Source organism: Gallinula chloropus (assembly GCF_964237585.1).
Source record: "Gallinula chloropus genome assembly, chromosome: 4".
Classification (NCBI taxonomy): Eukaryota; Metazoa; Chordata; class Aves; order Gruiformes; family Rallidae; genus Gallinula; species Gallinula chloropus.
In genome coordinates, this window is record NC_140088.1 from 7,476,647 (window position 1) to 7,493,844 (window position 17,198).

Sequence of the window (17,198 nt, forward strand, 5' to 3'; positions counted from 1 at the left end):
AACTCCTGCATGAAGAAGTAATCTGAGGTGCCACCGACTGTAAAACACAGCAAGGCTCTTCTGGGAGAGGATCGGTAGCAGATCCACCTGGAAGAGCTGTGAGTCTCAGGCAGTGAAGGAGGATATACGTGGTGTCTGCTCTTTGCAAAGGTGACTTTGTTTCGCAGAAAAGACACGCTGCAGGAAAAGAAAAAAAGCCTGTGTTATTCAGTGGGACCTGACCCAAGTCAGAGCGTATGTCCTTCCATCTCCAAAAACCAAGCAAAAGAAATCCTAACAGCTGTAGGTGTTGAGTGAAGGCATAAAGCCCTTCACCAGTGTAAATCACCCTGGACGCTGAGCCATAATCCCTGAGCGCCCCGCACTTGCAGAGGCTTAATCCCTTTCAACAACGGGATGAGCTGGGAACCGTATCCTTTCCGGATTTACCCCAGTACACGTGTCTTTCAGGAGGATAAGAGCTGCTCGGTACGTCCCAAATCCCCAGTTTTACAGCCATGCAGTTTACAACCACATGTCTCTCCCCAGTGGGGAAAAACCCAGTTACTGACGTTGTGCTCAGCCCACCAGCTGGGTTACGAGCCTCACAGCTGGCTCACGAGCCTCACAGCTGGGTTACGAGCCTCACAGCTGGCTCACGAGCCTCACAACTGGCTCATGAGCCTCACAGCTGGCTCACGAGCCTCACAGCTGGCTCAGCTCAGCAGAAGGCGCTTCTGCACCCCGTGTCCTGGGTGCGACCCTTGTCCTGACACACACTGCATCTCCTCATGGCCACCCCACCAAACACATGGATATTGTGTCCTCTGAAGAGATCACAGCAGGAAGGTGTAAGGGTATTCTTGAGTTGAAGGCAGTTGTGCAGGGAAGGGCAATGGCTAACTGGTACCTCTTGTGAAAAGCAAGCCAAAGGATACCACTGTGCACAGGGTATCCTTTTTCAATCTTGCCTCGTCTTTATTGGCCTTTTTATGTGCAGTTCTTCTGTTATACCTTACCTTAAGTGTGATCTCCATCACAGAGCTCCACAGTTGTGTTCCATTGCTATAGACCTGCAATAAGCCTTATTTCAGTTGTGTCAGTATGGATACTGCATCCAGTGGAATGAAGTTTGCTTTGAAACAAAACTGTTTTCTGGTGAAGTTCTTAGTTCCTTTGAAAGTGAGAAGCAAGCCTGACATCAGCTTCCCTCACTTTAATTACTCTAAGTGTTTTCTTCGTGCCAGCAATCTCCCACGGATGCAACAATCAATTCCCAGGACAAGGACAGAAGAACAACTAACACATCTGAGCTGAAAAGAGAAGAGAGGTACAAAATAAAGAAAATTTAAAAAAAAAAAAAAAAAAAAAAAACCACAGCAACCCAAACCTGCAATGAAAATTAGCCCAACCTTTGGTTTTCAGTTGATATCCTTGCATCTTCCCTTTTCCATGAACTGTATTTCCTTGTTCTTTTCTTCCATGGCCAAGGAACTGTTTCATCCACAAACTTGTGGATTCAGAGAGCTCCCTTGGCTCTTCTTCAGCAGAACAAGGCATTTGTCCCTCGCTGCAAAGGCCTTTTATTTTGCCAGGGAAACATTCCAGCATTATTAACTGAGGGGTTTGCAACCTAAGTTTTAACCTTGCAAGGCTTTTCCAGATCTACAGCAGCAACACTAGACAGTCCACATGCATGAGGACCATCCCCTACCCCCCAGCTTGGAAGAGCAGCACTGTAACAAGAAGGCGAGGAAGAAGCTTGGAAATGTAACAACATACAAACCAGACTGGATGTTCTAAAGTCTGTGCTGAAAGAACCTGAATATTTTTCCTTGCCTGTTTGTTTTTACAACACACATTATAAGCCTACTCCTTACATTACAGCACAAAAAAACCCTCTAGGAAGCAAGGACATTAAAAAGTGCCTGCTTCTTTTTCCTTGCCTGCTTCAGTTACCATTTAAGCAATTAGCTCTACTTCTGTGAAGGATGCTTAAAATACGAATTTGGCACTTGTATGCTAAATAGCTGATGCTACAGTGATCAAAGGTCCCTAAATCTGTCACCAGTGGCATTGCATAAAACCAATTCAGGGAGCCAAGGAAGGGTGCAGGTACACCCCTAGTAGCTAGGCCTAGACACTCACTATTTTACTCAAACCTGGCACATGGGGCAGACTCAGAATCAGCATTGCTGGAATCCTACAGGGAAACACAAAATGCCTTCATCTCATTCAGCTGAGCTGAGCTCCTGTCTGTGCTTGGGGACATGCCTATGCTAGGAAAGTGGGAGTTATTTTCCATGCAGTTACAAGTTTCACCAGAGAGTCCTGAAAATGCCTGGAGTACTGAACCATCTATGGGCCAAGTACCTGCTGCTGGGCAACACCTCAGAACAGGCAAGACTTGAGAGTCAAAAGAAAGGCTCATCAGCTCCAAGCCCTTCTCCTGACCATGGAGGGAGCGTATATGCAGTCAGCCAGAGAACAAGTGGCTTCAAACCCCATTCCACCTTCAGCCTCACCACTGGGAGGTAATGGGTCCAAGGGGTGTCTTCCACATGCTTTACCTTAGCAGCTCCAAATACATCCCTCGTTCTTCACTCAAGGTCTTTGGTGCACTTAAAATTGAGGGAAAATCCATGGATATTTTTGTAGAGGAGAATGGGGCAGGGCATTAGCTTGCTCAGAATAACCAGAGTGGGAGCCAGAGCCAGATCAGATGTTTATTCAGCGCCAGACCTGCACAGCACCATTGGGGTCATGGGCTGCAGCCTCTGCATGGTGTCCAAGGGCGTACTGCTGGCCTCCATCCCAGGCCCCTGGCTCTTCAGGACCATGAACTACTCATGGAGCAGAGAAAGATGAAAAGGGAAGAATTGAATGAATATTCATGTCTTAGCTTCAAGAAAGGTGGGAGTGTACTTAGAACCCTCAAAAATACTGTGGCTAAAACGTGTAGAATAGATATGTGCTAGGGCAGGGCAAGGGGGGCACATACAGAGATAGACACACAGAGCTCAGGACAGAAACACAGCCACTAAACGAAAACAAAGGTGAACATACAATGAGGCTGTCACAGAAAAAGAAAGCCAAAGGAAGACAGACAGATATTAATTGTCCTGATCATCCCCACTCAAAAGAAAAAAGAGCTGCTGAGGTTGCTAGGAAGAATTTTGTGACAGGTAACTTCCTGTTAATAGCCCCTTACACACAATGCTGTGGAAGAGAAAGAGGTGAAAAAACACTGCTATAAGTACTATGGCCATTTAATCCTTAACATGGGAATGTTTTTCTGCTCTTTTTCCCTCCCTGGATTCCTTTTATGTTCCCATCTGAAGGTTAATTGTGTTAACAGGAGTTGCGGCCACAGGGGAAAGATGTGATTGAATGCTGAGTGCAGCTCTAGCTGATAACCTGCGAGCGAGTGAAAGGGCACAAAAAGGGGTTGATCTCCTCTAAAGGGGTTGTCAGTCATTCAGGGAAAACGCATCAGTGGGAGAAACAGTCTTATCTCCCAGGATGTGAAGAAGAGAAGCTATCCAAATAATCTTGAACCTACATGCATCCCGGGCTCCATGTCTGTGCCTGTGGCAGTGGAGTTAAATACGACTGAGTGCCTTTTTGTGTGTGCAGACCCTGACTTGAGGCACATTCTTGAAGACTGACTATACTGGGTGAAAATGTGCAGTTAACTACAATGGACCCCAAATAATTATACCCCTAAAAAGCTGGTATGAAACCTTATATCGAAACTGAATCAAAGATGCCCAGGGTTTGCATGAAAAACAAGGACTTACCTCTCCATTGATCACTTCAGACCATGCCTGCACTCATCCTGCAAGAATTACATAGGATTTATCATGTCTTGGAGGAGAAGGGATTTTTAAATTCACATATAAAAGATTAAATGTCTCCATCAGCTCCAGTTGATGAGAGCAGGTATTTGTGGCGATGTCTGCACCCACAGACACAGGACAAAGGACAAGGTATATCTCAGTGCTAGAATATGGGCAGTGAAGTTTTCAGCTGTTTTGTCTCAAAGATGCACTGCAAACTCCAGAAAGAGAAAGCTTTCTCTGCCTTTGCACTCCAGGACTACCTTAGAACTGCCTTCAGAGCATGCTGGAAACAAGTTTAGGTAGTGTTACCAGCTGCATCGCATTTATCATTCTCTACCTTGTCAAAGGAAAGGATGATAAACCCCCCAAAACTGGCAGACCCTTCCTGTTCAGACTGGTTCTGCTGCCTTTACAGTGAAGATACTATTCTTGCATGCACAGCTAAAAATATATGTTTGTCCAGTTATAGCCAGGACATATCCATTCAATATTGTAAGAGAAAAACAGGTAGATAAAAAACAAATCTTCAGACTTTTGCCTTAAAACACACAAATTTCAACCTGGCTGTCTTTTTCCCCAAAGCTTCTGAGCACAAGAAAGTTCTGCAACATTAACATCAACAGTACAACTTGAACAAAACAACTAAAATGCTTATTGACTTGGTAGCAGGGAAAGCCAGTTTGAAATATTTGATCCTAACACCAGCTAAGCAAGTATGTGTAAAGTGTAAAGCCTGCACTTGTTGATTTCTGAGATAAAAATCAATAAAGCTGTCCATAACCTATAACTCTTTGGTTTACCTCTCCATAGAGATCACAAGAGAGTAATTAGATTTCTGCCTGACTAGCAGGGGTAGAAAACTGTTTCATTTTGGATCAAAACCTTCCCAGTGGATTACACCTTCTATCCACTGCCTATCAACACTTAGCAATTGCTTCTGTATTTGACTTTGACAGAACTACCAGAATGTTACTACCTAATTTTCAGTGTAGTTGATACAGGGTCTTGAAGCTTTATTCCAGTGTCAGATTTTAAAATTAATTCTTCCCACTTTGTACTTTACATCTTTACTCTGCCTGGTGTTTTGTAACAGCCAGCCTTGCTAATGCAATAAATAATTAAAAAACAAAATGACAATACCCATCCGACCTCTAATTTACAACAAGCAAAAAAACCTTAATCTATTATTGATGATCCAGCCTTTGGATTCAGATACCACTCTAAACAAGCAGTTGTCTGCCTTGGATTGTCTTTGCGTTTCATATTCAAATGAGGTCGATGCTGTTGCATATATTTTCATCTGATGACATTTTAATATCACCAGATGCTATTGCCTGCCTGGGAGATAACTGCTTCACATACAGCCTCCTTTCCCCCCCTACCCTCCCAGGCCCAGTGACATTAAGAGACAGGCAGAAAGCAGGTCATGTTTTAAAGTAACAGTTTCATAACACCCGCTACTATCACTGTATTCTCACATTTCAACAGTCCTGGAGTCTTTCTGTAATAATGGCTTTTTAAAGAGAAATGTCACTCTGCATTTTGATCTTCCTTAACTCAGCAGCTTTTTGAACGGGCTGAGAGCATGAAATATCAAATAACAAATAGCCCTCGCAACAGCTCCACATGCTAGATGGAGATTAATCTATCGGAAAATATGTGACAGCTTAAGTTCAAGTCCCATGTAATGAGCTGTGTTGATGGACAGATGCAATAAATCCACGTCTTGGTGCAGAGGACTTTTGTCAGATGAAGTCCAGATCACAAACAGGCACCCCACAGCCTCCCAGCACCTCCTGCTCTACTCAGAGCTTCTGGGAATATTTCGCTTGCTTGCTTGTTTGCAGGATTAAGAAACCTTCCCAGCCTCACTGCTCTGAGCACATTAAAAATTAAAACTAACTTCATTTTTTTAAAAGAACTAAAACTTGCAGTGTTTGGACCTGGCCACAATGTATATTTGTGTATATGTCTGTTTTACATAAGATCTGAGCTTACTCTATGCTTATGCCTTTAGACTGAAACTCCCTGCGAGGTGGAACACCATTCACAGTATCTCAGGCAGGATAAAGCACCCCAATTTCTAAAAAGTAATGTATTGGTGCTGGTGGTTGTTTTGGTTGCCTGTGGTTCCCCTAGTCTGGCATGATGGATCCATACAGACAGACGTGCAGCCTTGGAGAGCTTTCTCTCTTTGGTACTATGGTGCTATGTCCAGATACCAAGAAAACCACCAAGAAGTTGTAGAAGGTTAAGGAACATGTGTTCTGTCCCTCTTCTCCCAGCAACTACCACAGGGAAATCCACAACAGCATCCATGAAAACAGGCAGGAGGACCCCCCAAACACAGAAAAGGGTCTCTGCTTGGTGATAACTGTGCTCAACGTGCCCAGAAATAGCATCACCCAGCAGCAGGGAAATCCTCTGGTTTTGTAAAATTCACACACAAGGTAGTACAGTTTGTCCCAGTTCCCCACTTGCCTTGTCCCTGCCCAGACTCACGTCTGCTCTACAAACCCTGACAGTGCCCAGCCACCCCAACGGCGGCTGTACGCGCCAAAGCGCTGGGTTACACTCCTGAGCAGCAGATAGGGATGGGACTGTTTGGGGAACGTGGCAGTAAATACTGTGAACTTCAATACACACGACTGAGAGACGGTTTTTTAAACCTTATCACTATCAACTCCTTTCCTTACACTCTTCTCCTCCATTTTAAATCAGATTCAATTTTTGCCTGTGGTTTTATCCTTCCTGTAGTGAAACATCTTTTTATCCCGCCTTTATCCTTCATCAGTTTCCATTAAACCCTGCTCACATGCATTAGCATTAAATCAGAGGCAGTAAAGATTTTCTATATTATATCCACTGAAGAGTTACATAGGTAGAAACAACGTTATGCTCAGGTCCACAGCACAATTTCCAAGTGGCAAAGCTAGTTTAAGATAGTCCCACCCCTCTTCAATGCAATTTACTGGTTCCACCCACTGGATTGATAAAACTACTTACAGAAATGTGCTCTAAATTACACCAGTAAAAACAATAAATAAATTACATAGATTCCCAAAAAATCAATATTTTTAGGGAGTTACTGCATTGCCTTAAATAGCTGTATTGTAAGAATGGCTCAGGTGGCTAACCTGAATGTGGAACTTGTCAGCTACCTTCACCACTCAAGAATTCAATCTGCTGAGAGGTAGATGGGATCCGTTCCTCAGCTGCACCCAAAAAGCAAGTCATGTTTCTGACCTTTCAGAGGACATCAAAGAGGCACCCGGGGATGGGGGAAAGGCATCTGAGGCAACACAGCTTAGCAAAGCACTTGTCCTCACGCCTGCTTTTAAGCAGGGCCTTACACACTTTGTTGAATCAGGCCTAGTGACTTAATTGTGAAATTACTTGTGGTTTTCCCTATGTGAGGAACAATCATTTCCTTATGTAACCTTAGCACCTAAGGAGGTCAGTTAAATTATAAGTGGAACCACCTTAGCATGAAGCAATTGTTCACCTGACATCTCTGGAAAGGTGTTTGGGCACTTCATGTTCCCTCCATTGATTCCAATTTTCCTGGTGAGAGGACTCTTTTGGTCTCCATCATCACCCACCATTCCTACCCCACCTTGTTCTTCGTTCTGCTCTGGGAAGGAGGAAGCCTTCTGTCTTTAATTAAAGTCACACTGGTCAAGAAGTACTCCCTTGACATTGTAACGGGCTGAAACATAACAGACGTGGAAGAGATAGTGATTGCACCTTGTTCTATAGCACGCCTTGCTCTCCAGTCTCCCTTTGGACAGCGGGTGAGAGTGTGAGAGATACGTACAGTTCCTCTCCCATGGGCGCTCGGGGCTGTAGGACTGTCTGTCCACAGGCATAGGAATTGCACACAAGCTGTTTCCAGGCAGGCAGTGTTCTTAGACCTTTCTCTGTAGATGCCAATTAGAAGATTAGCGTCTTTTTCTCTCCCCCTCTTTGCTATTAAATAGTCACACAAAAGCTGAGCTGACAAATTGCTCTCTCTATGGTGTGGGACAAAGACAGACAATAGATCAACATCATTTACTATACTCAAATCCTATTAATCACAGATTAATGAGAACATGTCTGAGGGGGGGGGGAAGAAATTACCAGAATGTGGACATATTGTCTTGTTACTCATGTAACATCTGCTGTAGCTTTACCTTTAGTGTCATGTCATCTTTTATCACATTGAAATAATGTTTGCTCCAGAAACATAATTAAGATAATGGCTCCTTCCTTTAACAATTACTGAGGTACAGTAGGATTATATTTCTTAGCCATTTGGCTTTGAAAAAAAAAATCTCTCTTAACTACTTTTCTGAATGTTTCTATTAGTAATTATGTGATTAACAAAGATGTATTTATAGGCATCAATAGAAACTTGTTACTATCTTTATAACTATTAATTATAATTTTCTTCATTACTTCTCTGACAAATGACGCGTGCAGAAGTAAAACTAGAGTTTAGCTTCTAGTATTTAAGCTTAAAGAATCCTTTCTCTTTTGTGAGTAACCATCACTAATTTTTCATCGATTCACATTACAACAGTGTTGGAGCATGATGTTTGTTGTGATCAACGTGTGCTTTGCTAATGGGCTCCTTAAAACAATTCTATAGCTGAATTGCTGATCGGTTTGTCACCCCATTTTCTTGTCTGCTGCTGCCTTGGGTAAGGAACATTGTCCGGGTCAGCAGCCCAGCACATACATTGTCACAGTGCACTCAGCCCTCTGCCTGGGCTCAAATCTCCTTTTTTTGAATTAATTCTTCCCTTTGCTTTGAAGAGCTGAAATTTAAAGTAGTGGGTTTAAGTAATTAGCACTCTTCACGATGCCTCAGTATGAGGGAAGCTGCTCCACGGATAAATAGCAAAACAATGACAGCCGTAATCCGCCGGCAAATACAGAGGGACTGCAGCCTACGCCTGGGACCCTACACATAAAAACATTAATTGCCCTCTGCTCTTCACGTCCCCAGTACTTACTGGTCTGTGCTGGAGAGCAGCAGCGATTGGGATGGGGGACGGCCGGGATCAGGGAATGGAGTGCACAGTCAGCAAGTGTGCTGATGACACAAACCTGGGAGGGGTGGCTGCCACCCCAGAGGGCTGTGCTGCCATCTAGCAAGGCTTAGACAGGCTGGAGAGCTGGGAGGGGAAAAGTTTCATGAGACTGAACAAGGGCAAGTGGAGGGTCTGGCATCTAGGGAAGAGCATCCCCAGGGACCAGTACAGGTTGGGGACTGGCCTGTTTGAGAGCAGTGTAGGGGAGAGGGTCCTGGGGGACAGCAGGATGCCCATGAGCCAGCAATGTACCCTCCTGGCTAAGAGGGCCAATGGCATCCTGGGGTGTGTTAGAAGGGGTGTGGTTAGGAAGTCAAGACAGGTCCTTTTCCCCCTCTGCTCTGCCCTGGTGAGACCACACCTGGAATATTGGATCCAGTTCCAGGCCCCTCAGTTCAATAAGGACACAGAACTCCTTGGAATAGCCCAGTGCAGAGCCACAAAGATGACTAAGGGAGTGGGACACCTTATGAGGAGAGGCTGAGGGAGCTGGGGCTCTTAAGCTTGGAGGAGACTGAGGGGTGCCCTCATTAATGTCTACCAATATGTAAAGGGTGAGAGTCAGGAGGACAGAGCCAGGCTCTTCTCAGGGATGGCAGCGACAGGACAAAGGGCAGCAGGTGCAGCTGGAGCAGAGGAAGTTCCATGGGAATGTAAGGAGGCACTTTGTCACCATGAGGGTGACAGAGCCCTGGGACAGGCTGCCCAGAGAGGCAGACTCCACAGAGTCTCCTTCTCGGGAGACACTCAAACCCCACCTGGACGCGTTCCTGTGGGATTTAGTCTGGGTGATCATGCTCTGGCAGGGGGGTTGGACTAGATGATCTTTCATGGTCCCTTCCAACTCCTAACCTGTGATTCTGATTCTGATTCGCCGCTGCCGTAACGCGCCGCTTCAGCACCTCGGGGCGGGACAGCTCCCCCGGGCGCGGCCCGACGCGGACACAGCCCCAGCCCGGCCCCGGCCCCACCCCGACGCGCTTCCCTCGGGCCCTTCTCGCCTCCCCGACGCGACCGGGGACTCGGGTCCCCCCACTCTTGTTATTTCCCCTCCGCCAACAGGGGGGTCTGGAGAGCGGGGCAGGGACGGCCCGACACCCCGCTAGATGCCTTACGTCTGCCTGGACGTGCCAGAATGCCTTTCAAATCCGGCTGTTGATCTCACCGCACCCAGGAAAGGATCCGTCCCCTGGCGGGTAGCACAGCCCTCACCCGAGCACGCACAGAATCACACAATCACAGAATCACAAGGCTGGAAGGGACCTTTGAAGATCATCGAGTCCAACCATTCCCATCCTATGCTAAACCAGATCCCTAAGTACCTCACCTACCCTTTTTTTGAACACATCCAGGGAAAGTGACTCAACCCCCTCCCTGGGCAGCCTGTTCCAGGCCCTGACAACTCTTTCAGTAAACAATTTTTTTCTAATATCCAATCTGACTCTGCCCTGGGGCAGCTTCATGCCATTTCCCCTTGTTCTATCTCCTGTCACCTGGCTGAAGAGACCATCACCCACCTCTCTACAACCTCCCTTCAGGTAGCTGTAGGTGGTGATAAGGTCTCCCCTCAGCCTCCTCTTCTCCAGGCTGAACATCCCCAGCTCCCTCAGCCGCTCCTCATAGGATTTGCCCTCCAGCCCCTTCCCCAGCCCGGTTGCCCTTCTCTGCACCATCCATCTTCTTGGAGAGCCGGGGACAATTTGCAGGTGAGTTCACAGCTGCCACCACACGGAGCAGGGAAACACATCAGGTGGCCAATGGACAACATAAAGCCTGCTAGGTCTTAGTTTCCAGCTTCCTCTAGGACTTGGGCACTCCAGCTCAGCACTGCAGGTAGAGTCTCTTCTTGCTTGAGATTTGAAGATCTGCACCCTCTCCTTAAGGTAGATACGTCAGCTATATGTTTGGAAAACCAAAGAAGGGACCACGCATGTGTGTAGTGCATTGCACCACATTTTACACCCTCATGCAGCAGTTCACAGCACACTCACCCAAGACATGGGGACGTCAGACCAAATGCTTTTAGCTGTCCGAGGTGAGTCCACTCTTCCCCCTTCTACAGGAGTGTCCCTCACCACCTGTTGACTCCCTGCCCCTTCTGTAGAAATGAGGTCACTGTTCTCTAATTATTTAAACACTCTCAGAGAAGCAGGGCAGAGGGACATCCACTGTTCTCTAATTATTCAAACACTCACAGAGAAGCAGGGCAGAGGGATATCCACTCTGCTACTTGGTGGCCAAGACAACTAGAGGAAAATCCAGCCATCTGTTCCAGTCCCTGCTCCGAGAACAGCACGTGCTTCTTCATCCAAAACTTGTTTGATGTAGTACCTCATAGCAGGGCTGCCTACAGGAATATTTTTCCACAAGGAACCTAGCATGAAATCCCATATTTTTACCCCTCTCTGAGGAAACAAGTTCAGTACAGTGGTTCTGCCTGAGGTGATGGCATGAAGAGACAGAGATGGTCTGCTGCGTCTCCTTCACCAGGCCTGTCAGTGAGATGAGTGCATCTCAGTAAATTGGGAAGTCCTACTTCTAAGGACTTTCCTTCTAAGGAAAAGAAAAGAAAGGAAAAGAAAAGGAAATGGAAAAGGAAACGGAAAGTAAAGGAAAGAGGAAGGAAGGAAGGAAGGAAGGAAGGAAGGAAGGAAGGAAGGAAGGAAGGAAGGAAGGAAGGAAGGAAGGAAGGAAGGAAGGAAGGAAGGAAGGAAGGAAGGAAGGAAGGAAGGAAGGAAGGAAGGAAGGAAGGAAGGAAGGAAGGAAGGAAGGAAGGAAGGAAGGAAGGAAGGAAGGAAGGAAGGAAGGAAGGAAGGAAGGAAGGAAGGAAGGAAGGAAGGAAGGAAGGAAGGAAGGAAGGAAGGAAGGAAGGAAGGAAGGAAGGAAGGAAGGAAGGAAGGAAGGAAGGAAGGAAGGAAGGAAGGAAGGAAGGAAGGAAGGAAGGAAGGAAGGAAGGAAGGAAGGAAGGAAGGAAGGAAGGAAGGAAGGAAGGAAGGAAGGAAGGAAGGAAGGAAGGAAGGAAGGAAGGAAGGAAGGAAGGAAGGAAGGAAGGAAGGAAGGAAGGAAGGGAAAGAGAGATTCCACTGGTGTTAAGTGTGAAATACAACTTGGGGATTGAGCACACTCAGAGCACAATCATCCTTCAAAAGAAACAGGGACAATCCTGTTGAGGCTACAGGCTCTGACAGGGGAGAGCTTAGACATGCAACTGCTGTGGGCTGACAAGACTGAGGTCCTTCAAGGAATGGCCAGGTGTCTGGGACTTTAATGTCCAAAACAGAGGCACCTTCAAAGTAGGGAGACTTTGGGTAGCAGCTGTGCAAAGTGGTCTTGAGGATAGATTTAGATTTAGGAGCCTCATTTCTGCCTAAATCCTGCCTCCTTTTGTGGCTTTGGTCTATAAAATGGGGATATATAGGCTTTCCAAGTGACTGTGAGGATAAAAGTATTCATGGTTTTGAGGTAATGGTGCTAAAATTCTGGTAATAGGGAGCCAGGGATAGCTGAGGGCTGCTTACTCACACTGTGCTTCCTTTCTCAATAACTAATAGCATGTCTAGGCTTTGATGTTGATGGGTAGGCAGAAGAGTGGTCTTGATTAAAAGCATTAATTTACCTCTCTCAGATAACAGATTCATATACACAGGTCTGAATCAGGAGTAACTCCATCAAAATAAACAGCCCTCGGGTAAAACAGGTGTAAAAGAGAAGAGAACCAGACCCTGCATCTAGCAGATACATGACAAGGTAAATGGGCGAACACAAGTAAAGTGAATTATTGTTATTATATGTGCACGTTACATCCAGTACCATTAAAATGTAATGCTACAAAGAAAATACCTTTCAAGCTTGCAAAGTATAAGCGACAGGGGCTGTCAAGAACTCATCAGAACCTGCCAATGTTCCCTTTGTATATGGTGCCTTTGCTGCAGCATCGATGTAAATCAGGAGTACCTTCACTGGCAGAGACCTGACAGGGTAAAAAAATAAAATAAATAAAAGTCAGGCCTGTGAGCTGGAAGGAAATTAACTGAGACACATTGACTCAAGAAAACCTTTAGAAAATTTGAATTGCATCTTAAATGAACATTTAATTTCATAATTTGTCACCTTAGATAATAATGTTAAGAGATCTATGCTGGTGCAAACCATGGTGTTAATTACAGTAAAGCCATCAAATTAAATTCAATTTCTGGAATCAATAGCATTTCTCCAAGTACTGTCCCTAATGATGGCCATACCTTTCATTTGGAGTTTTATTAATGCATGTGTTATATCTGTCACCTTTTCCCGTTGCGTGCAAACTCACTATATGCTAATTCACACCTGATAACAATCCTTTTTCTTGTACTTACATTCTAAACCTGATGATAGGATCGATCTGTCAACACTTATATGGCTTTTGTTTGGTTTTGTTTGGGGGCTTTCTGCAAGTTTGGGGTGTTTAAAATGTATTTTATATTTACTGCTAAATGACAGTTCCCAGTGATTTTAATTACAAGACAATAAAATTTAAGAGTAAAAAGCTTCACTCTCTTTGCTGCAGTCTCCACTGTAACCTCTAAACATGTTGGGAAAGTAGACAATATTTTTAAAGTTCTTAGAAATTTCTCACTTTGAGAAGTTCCCTCATGCTTCCACACAGATAAACCATGTCAATAGTTATTTGCACACATCCCCCACCCACACACACACCCCTATTAATATGCTTATGTTAAATTTAGACCAAATGCTGCAGAATATTCCCCAACGCACCAGCCTGCCTGTTTATCGCATGTTTTCATGCTGTGTATCACAGCCAAAGCATCACCTCCTTCAATAGACACTCTCATGACAAACTGCCAGGGCATGTGAGAGATTGCTGTGAGTGCATAACACCTCATGCTAATTTCCAGCATGAAGCATCTCCCTGGTCTTGCCTCCCTCTACCCACCACCTCATCAGTGAACTTCTCCAAAGCTTCATAACTTTAATTACGTCTTAACTTCATCACAGAGGGAAGCGATAGCCTCATTAACTGTTGGGAGGCAATTTTCAGGTTGGGTTGCAGATGTGTTTGTTCATGGTGGCTTTTTGCAGGCAAGACACAACTCTGGTACTGTATTAGAAAAATACCTTCTTTTCCTTAGCTCTCAGTTGTCCTTTAATAGCTGATGAAATTGTTTAGGGTTCGTGTTTGTTTGGGGGGTTTTTGATTGGTTTAGTTTTAAAATAAAAAAAGCACCTTCCATGTGACAACAATTGACTGTAGGAACATAAGGTCAAGATGTCCCTCCTTATGTCACCAAACGTTAGCCACATAACGTTAAACGGTTTTCAGACTCCGTGGGGAGACAGATGCTTGCAGAGGGAACTCACCATAGCCTAAACCAGACCTTTTGGACAGCCTTTTTGGTTTGTCTCTGGTACAGTTTGGGCATGACAAACCCACCTTTAATCTGTCTTTTCTTCCACATCATGGGTGTCCCAAAAGGAACTCCCCTCAGACCAAGAAACCTGAAGAGGCACAAGAGACATTCACCATTAGGAAGCCATCCCTGAACCTTAACCTCACCCCAAAGACCAGGAGTGCCACTGGCTGGGGAAGAGTCCCTGAACAGAAGAGAGGGAGTTGATAAAAGCTGAAAAATCTGACCTCAGAAGATAACAAAAAGATGTTATGTTTGGGACAGGAAGGCAACTGCTAACTGGAAGTGTTACCAGACTCGAACAAGGAACAGAAACTGTTGTGAGAGATGACAGGAACAAAGAACATTTGTTGGCTTGTGAAAAATAGGGGGGTTAAGGACGCAGAATCCCCTTTCAAAGGCTGCCAGGACATCTGTCCAGCGGTCTGGGGAGGTCCTGCTCAGAGGGGCCACCCGTCACTGCCTCACGTTGCAGCATTAGACACTCAGCAAATAGGGCTCGCTGGTCAGAGGATAGACTGTGTATCGACTGCTGTCTGCTCGGGCTTCTCAGGCTGGAAACACCACAAGCCACATCTGACTTCACAAGGACTGGCTTTCCATGTAATCCATTGCATGTACATCATTAGACAACACTCTGTCAGAACTGTCACCATCAAAACACCTGCTCTCATGTTACTTTTATATAGTATATTTAAACTATAAGTGACTGCATGGATACTACTAAAAGCGAAGTTACATCCTTCCAAATAGGTACTTACTTACTGACATACATACACACACACTTTTCCCCTGAAAAAAAAGACATTTTTAATTTGGCCCTGAAGTAGGAACATTGCTGGATAATCAGTGGAGCTGTCAGCCACACAACAGCTACCTGACCTGAGGCGTGGTGGGGACCAACATTTCTACAGCTAAGCACCAGGTGCCTTTGTCAGCACCCAGAAATGGGGAGCCACCCAAGCCCTTTGTGGAAAAATGTGGTTTCACTCAGGACATCCATCATCACACGGGCACAGTCTCAGGGGCAGGGTCTCATGGCACTTGGTAGCCATTCCTGGTGCTCAACAGCAGCTCCTCTCCCAGCTCATGAGCTCCAGCAGGCAGGAGGAAGAGAAGGTAGGACATTGCAGCTCCTCTCTCCCTCACCCTGTGCTCCTCGTAGTGATCTGAACATGGGGGGATCCTACATTAAAAATGGAGTATTACTGTGTCAAGCAAGTCTGTCTCCCAGCACACATACACAGAGGGACATCAGGTTGGGAATCTCCAACAAGTTACAATCCTAAAATCATTACAAGCCCCCTTTATTTTAACATTTTCTTCCCTCTCAGTGCTTAACTTTGCAACCTTAATGCTGTTATCCTCGTTTTCATTACTTTATTATCTGGTCAATTTTTTTGCTTTCCAGTACAACTAGAGTCACTGCCAAAGACTTGTTCACCAAAAATAATTGGGATTTTGTGACATGCTACCAAAAAGGCAGCACAGAAAGGCCTGTTGCCTTTATCTGTCCTAGAAAAAATCTAAGTTTCTTGCTGAAAGTCCACCCAACCTATTATTTCATCTCCTACAGTGGCCAAAAAGGGGTGCTTGGGAAAAGCATAGGAACAGGAAAGCATTAAGTGGTATTTCCTCTGAATATCCTCTCAACAGCCAGCAATCTTTGGCTCAAGGAATTCCTGAGTGATGCCTTTGCAATTGATAGATAGGATTTTCCATCCATTCACTACTGACCTCTTGCAAAAATTCAGCATCCTCAGGATATTTTGAGAGGCAAGGAATGGGAGTGCTCACCTTGGAGAGGGTTGTCCAGGGTTTCGGGCCATGCTTTCCATTACATAGTCACTGGGTAACCATGAGCAGGGGCTGGAGCTGACACCAACTCTTCTACGTGCATGTTTTTCCAGTTGCTCAGTTTTCCCCAAGAAAAGAATTTCTGAAGAGCCTACACAAAGCACCACTGTGCCAAAGGCAAGGCATGGGAGAAGTGCTGGCCAGGGAGCTCTCCCGGGATGCACCAGGAGGAGGGGATGCAACCCAGGTTCCCAGTGCATTAACCACTGACCTGGTGAATAATGAGAGCAGAGGCTGTTCCCAAAGAAAGCAGCAGCTTCCCCTGGGGTATCAAGCCCACTCCAGCAAGGCTCTGCAGGGTTGAAGATCCTGGAGAGCCTTGGGGTCTGCATGCTCTCAGCAGCTGAAGCCCTTTGCTGCATGAACGGGCTGCATTCACAGACTTCAGGCCAAGGTGACATGGAACTGCATTGCTTGTAGGCTTTCAGACCAGGATCAAACAGCAGCTGAGAAGCAGTTCTTATTGTCAAAGCTTTGAATCGAAGCACCCCAGTTTCCCCCGACTGCATCCCTCCTAGATCTGGATGCACATCCGCCAGTCGTGGCTCTGCTGTTCCTGATGATGGTGCTTTGCTTAAGTAAAAGCTAATTAAGAACCTTTAAAGCTCTTCCTACAGGACTTAATATAATAACAATAATATTTAAAGGATATAACATTACCCAGCATGCATTAATCAATACTATTTATTTTGACTATTAACGTGACTACTTAAACACACTAATAACATTTTAACGTACCCATAATAGCTTTTTAATTTTAAGAGAAACAATCAGAAGAATCACCTGCTTCCCCTACCAAATGTTGAGGAACTAAGTCATGTTTCGTTTTCTCATCAGCAGACACAAGTAATCTCTTCACATACTCCTCTGCCAAAAATCACTGAAGCATGCCATGTCTCAGGCCTTTCTGAAGGGAGAAACCAAACACGAAGCAGGACGCCCCATGCTGAGGGAGCTTTACTAGAAAGAGCTTTTGACAATCCTTGCAAAATGCCACTTTCATGATGGCACATAGGCATGAGACTCAAAAACCA